This window comes from Misgurnus anguillicaudatus, chromosome 9, assembly GCF_027580225.2.
Source record: "Misgurnus anguillicaudatus chromosome 9, ASM2758022v2, whole genome shotgun sequence".
Classification (NCBI taxonomy): Eukaryota; Metazoa; Chordata; class Actinopteri; order Cypriniformes; family Cobitidae; genus Misgurnus; species Misgurnus anguillicaudatus.
In genome coordinates this window covers 23,838,286-23,857,814 of record NC_073345.2, presented here as the reverse complement: position 1 = coordinate 23,857,814, position 19,529 = coordinate 23,838,286, and the positions used below count along the sequence as shown (strand labels likewise).

General features: G+C 36.8%; 1 long non-coding RNA gene across 1 annotated transcript in view; it reads left to right on the top strand.

The window, feature by feature from the left end:
* The window catches only part of LOC141366117 (uncharacterized), a 62,923-nt gene extending 45,561 nt beyond the window's left edge, over nt 1-17,362 (top strand). Inside the window, exon 3 of the long non-coding RNA XR_012371153.1 lies at nt 16,552-17,362. This is a non-coding gene — a long non-coding RNA (uncharacterized lncRNA). The remainder of the gene's footprint in view (nt 1-16,551) is intronic.
* The last annotated feature ends 2,167 nt before the right edge of the window (nt 17,363-19,529 follow it).

Sequence of the window (19,529 nt, the reverse complement as noted above, 5' to 3'; positions counted from 1 at the left end):
TTACTTGTCTGATATTTCAGCTACAAGCTACATTTTTCTGTATACTGTTGGTGTATGTTGCAGTTTTACACATACTGTAGAAATCCCCTTCATAAGTATTCTTCTGTTTGCTGTGGAGTCAAGAAATGTCTAAACATTAAAAGATGAACATGAGACAAAAGTACAGAATCTGTCGCATTATTTTTTTTAATGGGCACTGAGCTGTGTCCTGATTGTTTACACATGAAAAGCATAAAATATGTAGGATCAGTTTGATTCACTTATGTGCATTTGTGTACAATACACATAAGTCAGCATTTAATGCTGTTGTTCTTTGTTGTTAAAGCATGTATGTGTTGAAACATAAACAAAGGTTAATAAAATGTGACATTCTAAACTTCTGGTATACTGATATTTATCTTACCAATTTCTGGTCTCCACATCAAACAGAAAAATCTTGTCTTTATTGTTCTGATACTTATGGAGGGCACTGTGTGTGTGCGTGTGTGTGTGTGTGTGTGCGTGTGTGTGTGTGTGTGTGTGCGTGTGTGTGTGTGTGTGCGTGTGTGTGCATATATCTAGATTTATTTTTTCATGAGTAACTAGTAACTCGCTACTTGAGTATTATTTTCATTGCATACTTTTTACTTCTACTTGAGTAATTATTTATTTAGTTACTTTTACTTTAACTTAAGTAAAGTTTTTGGCTACTCTTTCCACCTCTGTTAAAATCTTCATGAATCTAGGCTGAGTTTGCCACGTTGAAGCCTATATAATCAGACAGATAGTAAGTTAATCGCCCATCGCTCACAGCCCAGCACCTGCACCACTGCATGCGTATCGCGCTGACAAACATACACCTGATTTTACTGCCCTGACGAAATCTAAAAGTATAATTTCTCTTATTAGAAGCTAGCCTAATGTTTGCCAGTTATTAAAATGGCGGTTGTAGTTTAAATAGAGGTCGTGAAATAATTAGCATTGACAAAAAACTGCATAAAACAATGTTATATTCCATATTATAAACTTTTGGTTATGTGTACTTAAGTGAGTAAATAAGTTAAATTCTCAATAAGTGTGATATGGCTCTTATTTATCCCTTTAAATGTAGAATAAAGTGCTGCTGTCGCTCTCTTTTATCGCTTATTTTAAAAATGAGCTTATGATCAATAAAATGCAGCTTATATCTGCTGCTTTTGGTGACGTGAACTCTGGCCTACATTAAAGGTGCAGTGTGTAATTTCTGGAAGGATCTCTTGACAGAAATGCAAAATAATATACAAAACTATATTATCAGTGGTGTATAAACACCTTTCATAATTAACCGTTATGTTTTTATTACTTTAGAATGAGACGTTTTTATCTACATACACCGAGGGTCCCCTTACATGGAAGTCGCCATTTTGTGCTCCCATGTTTCTACAGAAGCTCTTAATGGACAAACTTTTTTATTAAGTTGTCTCCAATCATGACATGTTTGTCCTGTGGTGGCTACCGTAGCTTCTCTATGCATTTCAAAAGCGAGGGGTGAGCTGTGAACTGAGCTGTTGGTTGCAATTTGGAACCTCACCACTAGATGCCGCTAAAATATACACACTGCACCTTTAAGTCTCATGTTTTTAAGATTATCTTAAGTACTAAAGGATTTTTGGTATATTATGTACAAAACTAGTGTGTGAAAATAGGGCACTTTAAAGGGATTGTTCACTCAAAAATTAAAATTATTTAAATTACAATTCTAAAAAAAAATTAATAAGAAAACACTGAGGGCTTGACATTAACTTTTTGAGGAACTTGTCCTTCGGACAAGTAAATTTGTGTTTCACTTGTCCATGCACAAAAGTCACTTGTCCGGGTAAAGTTTTATAATATAATGTATTTTTTGTGTTTTGCTAATCAGTGGCAGAGCAAGGGATTTTTCATAGAGGAGTCGGACAACTAATTTTTTCTTACACTTGTCCTACAAAAAATCCACTTGTCCCGGACAAGCGGACAAGCCTTAATGTCGAACCCTGAACATGTGCAGCACAGCCGTTATAGTTGGTTCTAGGCTAGTCTCGCGTAGCCAGACCTTCAATACTGAAGGTCTGGTGTTTTTCGCTGCTTTTTCTGGACAAAGCCCACCCACGAGCTGTTTGACCGACATGTCAAACAACCAATCACAGTTTGTTTCATCTAGCGTCACGTTTCGGACTCCCCACCATAACGAGCCAGCTGGCAACAAGTCAATTATTGAAATAACCAGCCGCAACTGAATAGCATCTAAATAGACAACATAACTCACCATAGAACAACGTTGTGCACTTTATCAACAGCCACACCAATGAGACGCTCCCGTTAAACGTCTGTTTGAAGCATATCTCTCCACTTTTTAATACGTACAAGCAATTCAGGAGAACCAAACTTTTTGACTCCACTAACTGCCTCAAGCAAAACTCTTGGACGTCTTTTAGAGAGTCTATGCCGTGAACTTTGCATATTTTTGAGAATCCAATGTTTAGCTGATCCTGATAACTGCTCATTATTATCCACTTGAACACGACTGATTCTCTTCCTCAAGGGAACATCAGAGCTTTGTTTTCCAGGGACCGAAACTATTCGCGACACTCGCGTCTCCTGGAAATCCGTTTTTTTTTTCAACCAATCAAAGACGACTTTAACATTCTCATAGGGTTTCCAGAAAAGTGTAAGAAAAACATTAGACGTTCAGCCAACAGTTTGTGGGCGTGACGTCTGAGGCTGAGACTAGTTCTAGGCTAGCTAGAGCGGGTTCTCTAGGCTTGTGATCCCTGTATTTACATAAAATGGTCTGTGCTAAGCCCCGGATGTCCTTAAATGCTGGAAACACCCCTGGTTACAAGCCTGTATACATTTCTGTGTGTGTGTGTGTGTGTGTGTGTGTGTGTGTGTGTGTGTGTGTGTGTGGGTGTGTGTCAGGAATGCTTTCACGTATTGAAACCAAACTTTGTACATGAACTTGGGACTCCAATGCGAGGATGCACAAGATAAAAAACATTCTAAAATTTTACATTTCACAAATCACGTTAGTGACCGCACCAGAGCAAGCACACTTTTGCGGTTCCTCTGGAAGTGCATTTTCTAGTTAAGTGTGCTTGCAAAAGCACACTTATTGTTCTTCTTAAGTTTTATTATTATTTTTCCCGGGTAGATTTTTTTGGCCAGCTCTAGCGATTAGACCGTTTGACACAGAGACACCGTTCAAACTTTAAAATGTTCGGGCAGTACCGGTGTAAGTTGCTTGAGAAGATAAGGTCACAGATCGATGTCGTTCTTCCGCCATATTGGATAGAACACAAAACCTTAAAAAAGTTTCACAGGTCACAAATTTTGTCCAAACTTCACGAAAATCCACGTACACGATCCTTGGACCAAGCCTCACAAAAGTTACTAGAAGGATTTTTGATTTTCGGAAGCGTTTGCCCGTCACAGCTCAAACTAAATGTGCGTCGACGCCGCCAAAACAGGAAGTAGTTTATATCTTAGGAACGCTTTCACGTATTGAAACTAAACTTTGTACATGAATTTGGGTCTCAAATGTGAGGATGCACAACATCAAAAGAAAAAAAAAATTCTAAAATTTTACGCCGCCAAACAGGAAGTAGTTTATATCTCAGGAACGCTTTCATGTATTGAAACCAAACTTTGTACATGAATTTGGGTTTCCAATGTGAGGATGCACAACATGAAAATAACATTTTTTTTCTAAAATTTTACGCCGCCAAACAGGAAGTACTTTATATCTCAGGAACGCTTTCATGTATTGAAACCAAACTTTGTACATGAATTTGGGTCTCCAATGAGAGGATGCACAACATCAAAAGAAAAAATTTTTTCTAACATTTTACGCCGCCAAACAGGAAGTAGTTTATATCTCAGGAACGCTTTCACGTATTGAAACCAAACTTTGTGCATGAATTTGGGTCTCCAATGTGAGGATGCACAACATCAAAATAACATTTTGTTTTCTAAAAATTTTACGCCGCCAAACAGGAAGTAGTTTATATCTCAGGAACGCTTTCATATATTAAAACCAAACTTTGTAAATGAATTTGGGTCTCAAATGTGAGGATGCACAACATCAAAAGAATTTTTTTTTTCTAAAATTTTACGCCTCCAAAAAGGAATTAGTTTATATCTAAGGAATGATTTCAAGTATTGAAACCAAACTTTGTACATTAATTTGGGTCTCCAATGTGAGGATGAACAACATCAAAAGAAAAAACATTTTTTCTAAAATTTTACGCCGCCAAACAGGAAGTAGTTTATATCTCAAGAACGCTTTCACGTATTGAAACCAAACTTCGTACATGAACTTGGGACTCCAATATGAGGATGCACAAACTAAATCTGCGGCACCAGAGCAAGCACACTTTTGCAGTTCCTCTGGAAATGCATTTTCTAGTTATTATTATTTTTCCTGGGTAGATTTTTTTGGCCAGCTCTAGCGACCAGACCGTTTGACGCAGAGACACCGTTCAAATTTTAAAATGTTCGGGCAGTACCGGTGTAAGTTGCTTGAGAAGATGAAGTCACAGATCCATGTCGTTCGGCCACCATATTGGATAGAACACAAAACCTTAAAAAAGTTTCACAGGTCACAAATTTTGTCCAAACTTCATGAAATTCCACGTACGCGATCCTTGGACCGAGCCTCACAAAAGTTACTAGAAGGATTTTTGATTTTCGGAAGCGTTTGCGCGCCACAGCCCAAACTAAATGTGCGTCAACGCCGCCAAAACAGGAAGTAGTTCAAATCTCAATATGTCTGTAACATTTATTAACCAATATTTTTATATGAACTCTTTACTCCAATGTGAAGATGCCCAAGTTAAAAAAAACATTGCAGAAACATGTCTATATTATGTTATTTTCACTTTAAAATGTCCAATTAAAACCTGTGTAAAATTAAAAAATGTCATTAGCCTTTACCAGTAGAGGGCAGCCTTTACGTTCAAACGTGTTTTTTAGACAGAATGTAAAGATAGCGGCAGCCATCTTTAGAAGCTAAGCTAACAGGCTATTGCTCCGTGGAAAAGTTTGAATAACAATGGCGGGATGTAGTTTTAATGTTAAAATGGCAAAATGAAATTTAAAAGAGCTGTTGAGAGAATCATGTGTTCCTTTAAGAGCCACAATACAGCGAAGAGCTGAGGAAGAGAAAGCAGAGAAGCCCGGAGAAGAGGCGACAGCCTCAGACTCTGCTGCGAGCCCTGGAGGACTCAGTAACCTCGGCTGCCACTCAAGCTTCGTATCGTATATGGACAGATTCCTGGATACATATTTTTAGAATCGTAAACTTCATCTTATTCACTATACAGTATGCGGTTTCGGACGCAAAACTGCAAATGGATTTTATATTCTGAATGCTTGAATCAACGCGAGCTCTCTGGAGAACGTGCATTTTCACATACAGGTAGGAATTATATGATTCAGACATATTTTAATCCCTTTCTTTTATTTCAGTGATATATGGCACAACAAGTTTAATTCCCTTTTTCATCAATGTAATACATTGTAAACGTATTAGTTTGTAAAGACGTCAGTTTCGCGTCCTCGGGTAGCAGTGATCGTTTGGCATCGGTATTTTAATTAATTACGAAATTTGTATTTTATTTTTAAATTGCTATCTTGTGTTTCTGGCGCATTCGCGGATTAATGACTCATTTGAGTCGTTTTAATTAAAAATTGTTGCAAATAAAATAGTCTTTTTAGTCGACTATTTAAAAAGCGAAAGGGCCCAAATTTTTAAAGTGGTTAGCGAATCAGGTTGAATGAATTGTTCAGATCGCTTCAAACACGGAATCGTCCGAAGCTGTTTTACTCGTAACCTATGTAGAAACACGCAGAATATAACCAGTGTTGGGTGACGTGGAAATGAATTTACCAATCTTTTAACTAAAAGCAAAACTTCACACATGTACCCGCCATTACATACGCGCGACCGCCGACCTGTTCGTCGTCAGACACAGTTAAACGCGTGCAACCTCCAGAAACACTGTAGCACAGATTGAAGAAAATCCATCGATGATTGACGTCTGATTCGCTGTTTAATGTACTGTATGATGTAAGTGATTCTCACAAAACACACGTGACATGACAACGTAAGAAAACATGAGTTTTGTCTAAGTGTAAACTGTCAATGTCCTCAGACCATCTTAGGAGATTCCAACTTTATACATATACAAAACTGTTGTCAGTTTACTTGTCTGATATTTCAGCTACAAGCTACATTTTTCTGTATACTGTTGGTGTATGTTGCAGTTTTACACATACTGTAGAAATGCCCTTCATAAGTATTCTTCTGTTTGCTGTGGAGTCAAGAAATGTCTAAACATTAAAAGATGAACATGAGACAAAAGTACAGAATCTGTCGCATTATTTTTTTTAATGGGCACTGAGCTGTGTCCTGATTGTTTACACATGAAAAGCATAAAATATGTAGGATCAGTTTGATTCACTTATGTGCATTTGTGTACAATACACATAAGTCAGCATTTAATGCTGTTGTTCTTTGTTGTTAAAGCATGTATGTGTTGAAACATAAACAAAGGTTAATAAAATGTGACATTCTAAACTTCTGGTATACTGATATTTATCTTACCAATTTCTGGTCTCCACATCAAACAGAAAAATCTTGTCTTTATTGTTCTGATACTTATGGAGGGCACTGCGTGTGTGTGTGTGTGTGTGTGCGTGTGTGTGTGTGTGCGTGTGTGTGCATATATCTAGATTTATTTTTTCATGAGTAACTACTAACTCGCTACTTGAGTATTATTTTCATTGCATACTTTTTACTTCTACTTGAGTAATTATTTATTTAGTTACTTTAACTTCAGTAAAGTTTTTGGCTACTCTTTCCACCTCTGTTAAAATCTTCATGAATCTAGGCTGAGTTTGCCACGTTGAAGCCTAAATAATCAGACAGATAGTAAGTTAATCGCCCATCGCTCACAGCCCAGCACCTGCATCACTGCATGCGTATCGCGCTGACAAACATACACCTGATTTTACTGCCCTGACGAAATCTAAAAGTATAATTTCTCTTATTAGAAGCTAGCCTATTCTCTTATTGTTTGCCAGCTATTAAAATGGCGGTTATAGTTTAAATAGAGGTCGTGAAATAATTAGCATTGACAAAAAACTGCATAAAACAATGTTATATTCCATATTATAAACTTTTGGTTATGTGTACTTAAGTGAGTAAATAAGTTAACCGCAAAAACTAAATGTGCGTCGACGCCGCCAAAACAGGAAGTAGTTTATCTCAGGAACGCTTTCACGTATTGAAACCAAACTTTGTACATGAACTTGGGACTCCAATGTGAGGATGCACAAACTAAATCGGCGGCACCAGAGCAAGCACACTTTTGCAGTTCGTCCCGAAATGCATTTTCTAGTTAATTTCTGTTATGTTAAGTTATGTGTGGATATTTTATTGCCATATGAGACGTTCATTGCCGTTATATACTTTCGTCTAATATTCAAATCATATGCGAAATAATGTGTGCATCTTTGAATAACTGTAAGAATACAGTTCCGTTGAAATAATTTTTGTGAAAGTTTTGAGAAATAATAATGTTGTGAGGATATTTATTGCCATATTGCAGTTGAATACTCTCGTCTATAATATGCAAATCACATAGTAGGAAATATATAATGTGATACTGCAAAGTTACCCTTCTAATATTTATTTATGATACAGCAATATGGAGATAAACCTTTGCAAATGTGCTGATTTGATCCATTAATTTCCTGACCACAAGGCTAGAGATTTTAAAGCTCCTTAATCCACACTTACTACTAGTCTATCAAATAGTCTATCCGCTTGATGGATCCATCCGACCGATCCATATGTAGGCCGACAGGCTATGCCATTTGGGGAGGGGCCGTTCACTGATCCCCCTATATTTTTATAAATATTAGACATGGTTGGACCTGCCGAACGGGTTGAGCACTTTTATATACTGTGTTGAGCAAAGAGACTGCACAGTTTGGCCAGAGGGATGCGGCCGCACATCAGGCTGCCAGACAGGGTTGCTATATAACTCGCAATGTATAACTATTATAAGACTGGCCCTCACAGCCTCAAAACACTACCGGCCCACCGGGAAATGTCTCTCCAGATTGCCACTCCGCTACTGGGTCTTGCTGTCAGATATCAGGTGATAAATAGTCTACCGGGTTTGAGTGTTAACTTGTGAATTCAACTAAACGCTGCTCACATCACTCATAGTGAATCTGATATGCTGGGCGGGTACTGAACAGGTGGATGGGTGGGTGCGTTTTCGCTGTCATTAGGAGTCTGTCCTTGGCTCGAAGACATCTGTCACTTTGAGAGTTTCTTGGCGAAAGGGATGTATGAGGTATAAGATGAGCTATCATTGAAGAGCAAGGTAACACAATCAATCTCAAATAAAATGGTCATCACAGGGTTTGCAAAAAGGGCATTGATAAAGCCAACAGTGTTAAGCCTGTCCTCCATATGTTGTTATAAACAAAAGTGAACTAATAGTGCTGTGTTGGCAGATGTGGCAAAAAGTAGCGAAATCTGACAAAGAAAGATTAAGTGACCATGAAACTGTATTTTGCATTATAATATAAACTATATTAGGACATTGACGTATCAATTGTAAAATGTGATTTGTACATGGTTATGGTTGTAACAAATGATCTCCACCTGTGATTGGGACAGACGGTAAATATGGACATTTTCGCTTTGAATTTGGAGTTGTTGCCGTGATTAAAGTGAAAAATGAAAATGATAATGGTTCAGACTGGTTCAGCTGTCGCATTGATTTGCTGTGAAATTGAAAACAGAACAGATGAGCGAATTCCCAATCAATTATGAGAAATGATGTGTGAAAAGTATGTTTGCACAGTCTTCTCTGACAGACGCTCGTCCGCTTTCAATTTTCACATCGTTCCCTTGGTTTGGTCTTTACCTCTTTTCTCTTGTGTGGGAGGAGAGCAAAGGGAAACAGGCCCTGGAAAATATGAATCCTATTTTACCAAGATGCCTTAGGGTAAAGTGGATTTCAGTCTCTCAGTCAGGGTGTCTTTGATCTGTTCGGTCCATTCGTCTTATTGGCTTTTCAGCTAGCAGAGCTGTAAGGGGCTAAACTAGCCATGCTACAGTGACAGGCAAGCTTCAGCAGAGACTAAAATGTCCATCTTACTCTACACACACGCATACGTGCTAGAAAGTCAGTACACACTCAGAAATAAAAGTACAAAAGCTGTCACTGGGGCGGTACCTTTTCAAAAACTACATCTTTGGGTATATTAGTACCTCAAAGGCACATAATGGTACCTAGTAAAAGATACAAAATACCTAAATGGTACATATTTAGGTACTTCCTTTCTTTCTGACAGTGTAAAGAAGATAGAAAAAATAAAGAAGCTATATTGGATTCATGATGGATAGCAAGGTTTAGGGTTGTGCCGATAGACGATAGTATCGTGTTTTGACGATTGTCAGACATATCGCCAATAGCAGGCTTTCATGAAGTTAGTTGGAGATGTTTATAAACTGCGTACCCTCTCATTTTGAATGCTCATGTTCATCATCGCGGAGCCGTTTGGATTTATTTTGTGAAGGATGGATGCACATTTTTTAGACTTGAAGGACGTGGACCCCGTAACTTTACATTTGATTAACTGAAAGATCTAAAACATTTTCTAAAATAACTGAAAATGTGTTCGTCTGAAAAATTATGGACATGTGCGTCTTAGACAGCCTGGGGGTGAATAAATCGTGGTTTTAATATAATTTTTGGCCGAACTATCCCTTTAAAGATGCCAATTAAGTAACTTGTCATAAATGAGTAAAAAATGAACAAATAAATAAATGAGTAAACTACTGCCCCACCCCAGATACTATAGTGCAGTGGTTCTCAAACTTTTTCGCTTGCGGCCCCCTTTGTGTACGGTACATTCCATTGTGGCCCCCCCCCCAAAGAAAATTTATGACAAAAAACGTTCTAAAATTTAACATTTTAATTAAACAAGATATATTAAGTTATACAAAGTAGTGCTGTTGGTTAGTAGGCTTATTTTTTGGTTTAATTACACAGAATTCGTGATAAATTAATGTATTTTATAAAATGTCATAAAACTGGGGCCCCCTGGCACCATCTCGTGGCCCCCCTGGGGGTCCCGGACCCCAGTTTGAGAACCACTGATATAGTGTATCAGCGTTCTCACAGACTGACGAAAGGACGATCTCAAAATGGGGCATATCGCTCAACACTAGCAAAGTTGTGATATGAATATTAGATAATGTTATGTGTTCTGTCATTTTCTTAAATGCCTCTTCAGACAGCTTACTACTGCATGGGCGTGTCTTGCGACTGTACCTTTATGCAAATGAGCAGTGGCTCCAACCAATGGGAGCTCACATGATCCATCGCCTGCAGTCGAAAAAAGGCAAAATGCCGAAATTTCATAGGATTTATCTCTACCAACATAGTTTTAAAGGGGTGGTTCAATGGTATTTCATGCATTCTGAATTATTAACACAGTTATAGAGTTGTTTTCTAATGCTAAACGTAGGCAAGGTGTTACGTTTTTTTTGTGTATTGAGTATTTCTGTGCCGAATGCACTTCACCAGGGTTCATACAAGTTTCTGAACGTTTTTTTTCGATTACGGGTCCAGCTGACGTTTCAGGGGTTTCTATACATATCACTTCTTTTTATGGGCACTTTAATAAAACACAATGCAGTAAAAATGTAGCTAAAGATTGTCAGCATTCAGTTTGATTCATAAACTGATATCTTTCATCTTCTACCTGATATGATGATGCGTAATACACCCCTGCAATTAATATACAAATGCATTTCTTGTGTTTCCAGTATTTTTATTCATTTCTGATCAGATTTTCTAGTTAAATCCAGTCTTGAAACCTTTGAATAACCATAGTGTATCCAACAGTACAAATGCCTATAGCAACCATAAAAACAAGCTGTCAACAAACCTTCAACAACAAAACTGCTGTGAAATGGGCTTTCAGACTCATTCTTCTGTTAAAGCTGGCCTTTGTGGTCTTTCAGAGAAAAAATGTATTTCGTTTTCTGAGTCATCAAAATAGTTTGGCCTCTTGAAGTGCTGCAGATATTTCATACTCATTTAATTCCGTTAATCGGTCAAGACAAATGAGCTCTAATGTTGATAGATTTAAGACCAGACGACTAAAATAAGATCAATAGATTCTGTAATGAAGTCCGATATAGTTTAATGGTAATGTTGCTTCAAAATTCCAAATCGGCTTAGGTCTGCATCTCATTCATCACCCACCAAGTGTTGTATTGAGGAAACAGAACGTTCCTCACGGTCAGTCCTGAATCACTGCCATCTCATGAAGGCCATAGGCCCAAACACGTGCGTCGACTGACAAGTGTTCCACCTCGGCATGAGGACAGCCAGCCCTCATTTCTTTGGGAACATGATCTCCGTGCAGATTTAATTGAAGTGGGCAGCGTTAAGACGGAAGCCAACACTTCACTTCATGAAGGTCTGTGGAATGAGCTGGCTAATGGAAGACCAGCAGGCTGGATTCTTCATAAAACAGGGGTAAATAATTCAGCTTTAAATAGAGAGGGTTTCTCAAATTATTTAAAAGTCTGAGGCCAAGCAAGACTTTCAGTAGGCTGTAGGGGAAGAAAAGCTGGATTCTCTATCATTCCGATTTCTTGTCTGAATTATTCAAAACACGAGATGTCGCCTTGACTGACCCCAACCTGAACAATGCAATGGAAATGCACATTAGACAGTAGTTTGGGCTTTTCAATTATGAATTCATGGACACATTACCATTGGAGCAATACAGGCCTGAGGTAGCACCTCCTCTCCTGTTTACATATCCACCAAATACACTCCATTCCTGATCTTCTCATCTTCTGAGCTGGATTTCATTCCTCCACGGTGAGATCTACTTAAAAGCCTCTTTTGGTTTGGTTAAACCGATTGATTGGGATGTCCATATGCATCACATTCAATACGTTTCGAAAATATGTCAGGCCGTTCCTCGCCAGGCCTCACAGAGCCCTCAGTGTTGATACTGATTGTTTTGAGTAAAAGCAGATGTGGTTTCTCTGCTTCTCTCTCTGATGAGGCAGCCTTCCATCACAGGGCCCGCGATATTGTGTTTCTCAAACATCCGGCTCTCCGGGAGGCAACATCTGACCAGGCCACTTTCTCCGTCACCGCTCTATATCGTAGAAAACATGTGAAGTATAAACATTAAAGAATGTTTCTCTTTTCAGCGCAGGAGTTTCAAAGCAAGATGATCTGCGTGTGTGAAACGAAACACAATACTTAAAGGAAAACGACCCCCGACGAGTCGCATTTACACGTCTCCAATTGGATTTGTTCAAATATGCCTGACGGATCTACAAACATGAGTGCACTTGCATTGAAATAATTTATCGCAGTCTAAAACAAACACTTATTTTCTAAAACAAACCACCAAACTCTAGACTCGGGTGATAGGCCTCATATCAATTTCGTTAAGCAAGAAATCCAAGAGTGTTGTTAAAAACTGATTTGGCTAGTCTATTTATTGTGCCTTAATGGTTCTTAATAAGAAAAAATGCCTGTGCAGCTAGGAAGAAACTAACAGCATTACTCGTAGGGGCCACTGTGACTGATATTGCTATGTGATTTGTTTACACAGGCTCATATGTCTCCTCCATATGTGTCGGGTGTCCCGCAGGGGCGAGTACCCTGTGGGTCAACAGCTTTAATCAATGTAGCACCATTCCACTGCGTCCCACTTTACACCTTTTATAGACTCACATACCCTTTAAGTTTGTAAAAAAAAAGCTTACACTGGAAAAAAAATTCTGTAGAAATTACAGTGTTACTTGCAGCTGGTTGCCAGTAACTTACTGTAGATTTAAATTTGTTATTTACGGGCAAGAGTTCATTCAAAGGTAAATAAATATTAAGTATTAACAAGTCTTTAGCGTTACAGAATAAAACTATACAATTACAGCCTCATGCAAAGCATTCTGGGAACCAGAAATTATCATCAACCTTTTTCGGTTTTTTGATTCAGATTTTGTTTCCCAGAATGCTTAGCTTGATGCTGTTATTTTTTCTGTTATTACTCTGTAAAGACAAAGACTTGTTAATGTTTAATGTTCTTTTAACTTTGAACAAAATGTTGCAAAATGCTGCAAAAATAACATAAATTTAAATCTACAGTAAGTTACTGGCAACCAGCTGCGCTGTAATTTCTAAAGAATTTTTTACAATGTACTGTGGTATATTTTAATAAAATTTTAGAGAACTGTTTACAGTTATATTTATTAGAGGTTCGTGGTAATTTAACACTTTTAAAAATAAAGGTTCCTAAAATGGTATTTGTTAGCTGTATGGTTCTGTTGCACATGGTAAAAATAATTTGTAATAAAAAAATGTAAATTCTAGTAAAAACTTGGTAATTGGTTACCTTTGACATATACAGTTAAAAACTGTAATAGATTAAAAACATCTTTTTACTTTATGGTAAAATAAAGTAAAAATTATTTTTTAATGTAAATTAGCTGTAATATAATGTGGAGTAAGCTGTATGTCATCAAGAAGAAAATAGAGAAAAAAATCCTTCAAAATTATGGGTAATAATTGTGAAATATAACTTTGCTTTAATAATTATAAATGGCACCATATTTTGTTTACATGTTTCTGGTATTTTTACAAAAGGTTTCTGGCAACCACAGCTGCCAGGTTTTTTTTCACCGTAAAAGCTATACAGAATAGAAAAAGGAATGGTTCTTTTAAAAGCCTTTGACTAAGGGTGCTTTCACACCTGCCTCATTTAGTTCGATTGAACCGTACCAGAGTTCGATTGCTCACTTGATGCGGTTTATTTGGGCAGGTGAGAATGCAGCAATCGAACTCTGGTGCGCACCAAAAACGAACTAAACAAGCGGACTGAGACCTCCTTAAAGAGGTGATCTTGGCATGCTTTCAAACGAACTCTGGAACGGTTTGTTTGTGGTAAGAACACGATCCAAGATCGAACCAACCTAATTGCAAAAGTACTGCGCATTTTGGACTAAACCAGCTGCCGTAGTCAGCTGCGCAGTGCATTATCGGATGAGGAAGTGTTTGTTAAAGGTTTCTATCAGAAATATTAGCACAATGACAGGTTGCGGACATACCTGGAGTTGTGAGGAGGTGCGGGCAGAGCCTCAGAAATTTGGTGGCTTTGCTGTTTGTAGTTCATTAAAGCAACACTAAAGAGTTTTTGCCCTTTGCTTCCCCTACAGGTTGGAAGCGGAATTGTCCGTTAACACTGTCGTAAATAATTTAGCCTACTGCAGCAAAGCTGGCTCTGATTGGATTGTAGGTCTGCCGTAAAGCAAGTTTTTGTAGTTTTCACTCGAACTACAGGACCGCGTCCTGACGGTTGGAAACTTCTTTAGTGCAGTTTTGGCCGATAGTGGGCTGCAAAGCGAATGTGAAAGTGCCTTTCACCCTGTTTCAAATGGATGAACGACTGAAACTTTTTTGGAAACTTTATTTTAAGGTAAAAAAAAACCTCTTTAGTGTTGCTTTAAAATGTTGTTTTCGAGCCGCGTCCGCAATTCATTCTGGAAATAAACAGTTTGTCTAGAGCAGTAATTCTCAAAGTGTGGTCCAAATCCCCCCAGTGGTCCGCCAAAAGATGACCTAAACTAGGCAAGTGTTTATACAATCGTCACTTATTTAAGTAGATTTTTAATGCACTTGCAAAACTGTGATATCCATTCTTGCCATTCTGTTTTAATAACGTAAAAATGGATCGGTGGCTAAACCAAAGAGGAGTCAAAAGAAGGATCAAGCGTCAACTGAAAGCAGCTAAAATCCACAGATCTATTAGTTTTGTAATGTACTAGTTTTTGTTTCATGTGTAAAATCCCTGTAATTTCAGTGATTTTGGACATTAAGGGGAACATTTTTTTCAGCATTTTATTGTTACCATAGTTACAACCATAGACTTCATATACCCACCACCTCAGTTTTAAACTAGGGGCTCTTTGGAATGACAGTGGGACCTAGGCTGTTATACTATGTTTAATTGCAGTTTTTTTTCATATGTGCAGTTTGTTGTTCATATTAAGCTGTAACTCATTTCACATTTACTTTTTCAAATGAAATAAAATTCATATAATAATTTCTGAACATAGCATTGCATTTGTGTTTAAAAAATTAGTTTTTTAATGTGAAACAGTTGCATATTAAACTTAAATTTAGCTTATCCTTCCTATTTTGTTGTTTTTTGGGGGTGTGTTAGAGTGGGATTCTGTTAGGTGGTCCTCAGAAAAAAATTGGAAGATGAAGTGGTCCTTGGGCTGAAAAAGTTTGAGAAACACTGGTCTAGAGTGCTGTATACAAACTATGTATGTTGATTCTATCTACGCAGGTTGATTCTGACCAATCGAAAAGCAGTTTAGGAAATACGTTCAAAGACATGTGGTCAATGAGTGATGTGGATCTTATCACATTACGGAATTTTGGTTTGGTTAAACTGGTGCAGACCAGAGCAATCAGTGTGGTGTGAAAAGGAACCAAAACTACTAAAAAAGCTACAATGTATTATTTTTTGCTTTTGGTCCGGACCTAATGAACTGAACTACAGATGTGAAAACACCGTAAATGGTTATTTGAAGGAACAAAAAAGGCCTATCAAACCCTTCATAGAACCTTTATTATTTGGAGTGAAACTTTGTTATTGCTTACACTTAGCCTTAGGAATGTGAACAAATCCCAAACCCTAAGTAGGCATATTACATTTTGGCGTGTACCTTCTAGCTTACTGTTTCCGGAGTTGAAGGATAACTTAAATTGTGCAGCTTACTAATGAGAGATTAGCTACTTTTTCAGCGATCAAATTAACATTTCATATTAAATTGGTTGAAACATTAAGTGGAGAATTTTTTTATCAGGAACAAGAATATCATCGAAAACCAAAGAAAATATGCATTAACAACCACATGGCAACACAGCTTGGCAAACTCATTGAATATCCTGGCAACTTCACCATGAAATTGTAGCAGCAAGTCTTGCCTTTGCAAGAGAAGTTCAGTTTTTCTTTAAAAAAATATAAAGAGTATTTATCATGTTTTTTTTAACATCATCTGCTCAAACAGGACCATTACTTTGCGTTCTGTGCTGCAACATCCTGGGAGCTTCATGTTATTTTTCCATTTCCAGTTCAGGAGAAGAACAATTCTGCAGCTAGCAGTCAACTTGAGACTCAAGTGTTGTTTTTCCTGTCCATTACTTTTAGGGTACATACAGAAACTCTTTAATTAAATTCTTAAATTATGTGGTTGTTCTGTAAAAGGTCGAAATGCCTTGTGATGTCAACAAACCTCTTAAGATACTGAAATGTCTCTAATGGACCTCTTTGTCAAAATAAGGAACAGAGCGGAACATTTTTTTCCTGGAAACTTTTAAAGAAGCAAATACAATATGGCAAAAATAGTTTTTTTATCATGAAAATAGCAACAGAATCACTTGTTATTTTTCTTCTAAACCTTTTTTTCCTTGACATGTTGCACAGGCAGCTGATGAATACCTACTTGACCTTCAGGTGACAGATGATTACCTCTGTGTCCCTGACCCATGGACTGATGGACATACTAAACTGACATCTACATAGCTGATCGTGGCTGTCTGGCCTGAGCACACAGGGTAAATAAATTGTGGATAAGATACTTTTTGATGAATAATATTTCACAAACATAGAAATACTGTACACTTTTATGTGTTGTGTCTACTAGTAATTGTCTACATACAGTACAATGTATGTTTGTGTATCACAGAAAATATTTATGTATTTATTTTTTGAAGCATCTTTTCTTGGTTTGTACACTCAGTTCCACCACATCAAACAGTGTTTGATAACATAAAAATTACACTTTGAATATGTCATAATGTGTTATGTATAAACCTTTTATCATAAAAAAATATTATTTATGTTTAGGTTCAGTAATTTCACTTTAATGGCAATGAAAAGGTTAATGCCTTATTTTCACAAATATCACTTTATTCATTGGTATTTAACATATTTGACAAAATAGTTTGAAACCTTCTACACTGTCAAAATTGAAAATTTGGATCAACTTTAAGGGTATGTCAAGGGTATTACCAATTAAAGTACTTTAAGTTGATCCAACTTTTCAATGTTCAAATGTCAATCAAACAATAAAATAAAAAAAGTTTAACATATATTGATATTGTTTTTGACTTTGTGTATGCCAAGTCTATTAGTTTTACCAGTGATTTTAAGGTATGGATGTGGTAATTTTGTGGTAATTTGGATTTTTCTCAAAATTAACTTTGCTGACTCTGTCAACTTCAAACAGGTGTAGTTCTGTCAAGTTTTGTCAAAATATAAATAACAATTTTTTAAAATTTGCTCACTTCGACTCATTTTGCAAGCATGGGTCACACATGATGCAGCAGCAAACAGAAATGGAGAAAGAGTTTAGTTGCAAAACGAGATAAATCAATTTTTTAACATTTTTTTATTATGTTATCATGTTATTATTTTGTTTTATTGTGCTACTTAGCTGTATTTTTAAAGTTATGAAGGTTTAAATCAAAACAAACCAACTGCAGTTGCATTGAAATTAATTGGAATGCACAACCAAGATTTCTGAACAATTAAAAATACGGTGGTTATCTCATTTTGCAACGAAACTCTTCATTTGTCCACACCCATGTTGATTAGAATATTAAAAACTTGAAAAGAGTTTTAAATGAAGGTAAATTTAGAATAGATAAAAATGTGTGATTAATTTGCGATTAATCGCGAGTTAACTCATGACAATCATGCGATTAATCTAGATTAAATATTTTAATCGATTGACAGCCCTAATATATACATAATAATTACACACAAACATATAATAAGCAAACACAAACTTTTATTTTGTATGCAATTGATCGCGATTAATCGTTTGACAGCCCTAGATTGGCCTGAATGTCTGACATTAGCCGTAAATGGTACGCTCCTTACCATGTTTTGAAGATTAGCTTACAATGCCATGCTGACAGGAGTTAATATCGTCTTTACTACCTTATCAAGCCTTATGAGCCGAATCTTATTCAAAAAATGCAGATAACCAAATTGATCGATCAACTTTACCAGCGCGGCTTAAGCAGGACATAACAGTAAGGATTACTAAAACCTTAAAACCATTTCTGCATTTGTGATCGTAGAAACGACAAACAAGAAGCGCTACTCTGCACTCCAAAACTCATGTTTGAATTATGTTTTAGCTAGTAGTCAATTCTTTAAATATGAAAACATAGGCTACTCACAGGCTGTATTTTAGTAGCGGGAAGAATTATGATAATGACCATTGTGGTCACGTCAACCGGCCCAGGAAGTAAACAATCAGTGTTTTTGTTGTACTAACGTACTAATACACACTTACACACCAAAGGAAATGTAAATCGTGAATCGGATATTTGATGCTCTTTTAGGACTTTGCCAAAAAATCGATGTGATGTTCAATGGATTCTGCCAACAAACCAGTATTTCTAAAAGGCCTTAGGCTGGGATTAAGCAGATCTGAAGCTAAAGTATTTGATAAACATATAATATGTGCCGAGAGCATTTGCTTAATATCATTATTTAATTTTTCGTGGCTTTTGCATCTGAGCTCTTCATATAGTCTGTTGCTACCTAATAATTTATAAATATATTTTTAATGTTAGATTCTCGTATAGACTGTTTCATCAGCGCATGAAACAGTCTTAGTATTAGTAGTCTTAGTATCCTTACCTTACCAATCTGTTACGTCCTGCTCAAGCCGCACTGGTAAAGTTGATCGATCAATTTGGTCATCTGCATTTTCTAAATCAGAAAATCTCGTATTGATAAGGAAGTTAAGACGATATTAACTCTGTCAGCATTGCATTGTGAGCTAATCTACAAAACATGGTAAGGAGCGTCACATTTCCGGCTAACGTCAGACGTATTCAGGCCAATTACAACTAGGGCTGTCAAAAAATTAATCGCGATTAATCGCATACAAAATAAAAGTTTGAGTTTGCACATATGTGTGTACTGTGTGTGATTATTATGTATATATTAGGGCTGTCAAATATACAAATATTTAATCTAGATTAATCGCATGATTGTCATGAGTTTACTCATGATTAGTCGCAAATTAATCACATTTTTATCTGTTCTAAATTTACCTTAATTCAACACTTTTCAAGTTTTTAATACGCGTCTGGACGAATCTTTACTTCCATCTCTGTTTGTTTAATTGTTAGGCTAGTGGCTAAACTGAACTCTGTAACAAATACCTTGTTTTTCCTTGAAAGCCATTTGTTTATGTTGCTACTGCTGAAACCATCTATAATGAAAGTCTGCATGATTCTGGACAAGAGTAAAACAATACAATAATATGTAGAATATGTAGAAAATCAAATATTTTTAAACCAATCCCTAACACACATTGTCTGCAGTTAAACAAAACAACCAGTTGCTGGACTGCATGCTGAGTCATGTGATATATTCTG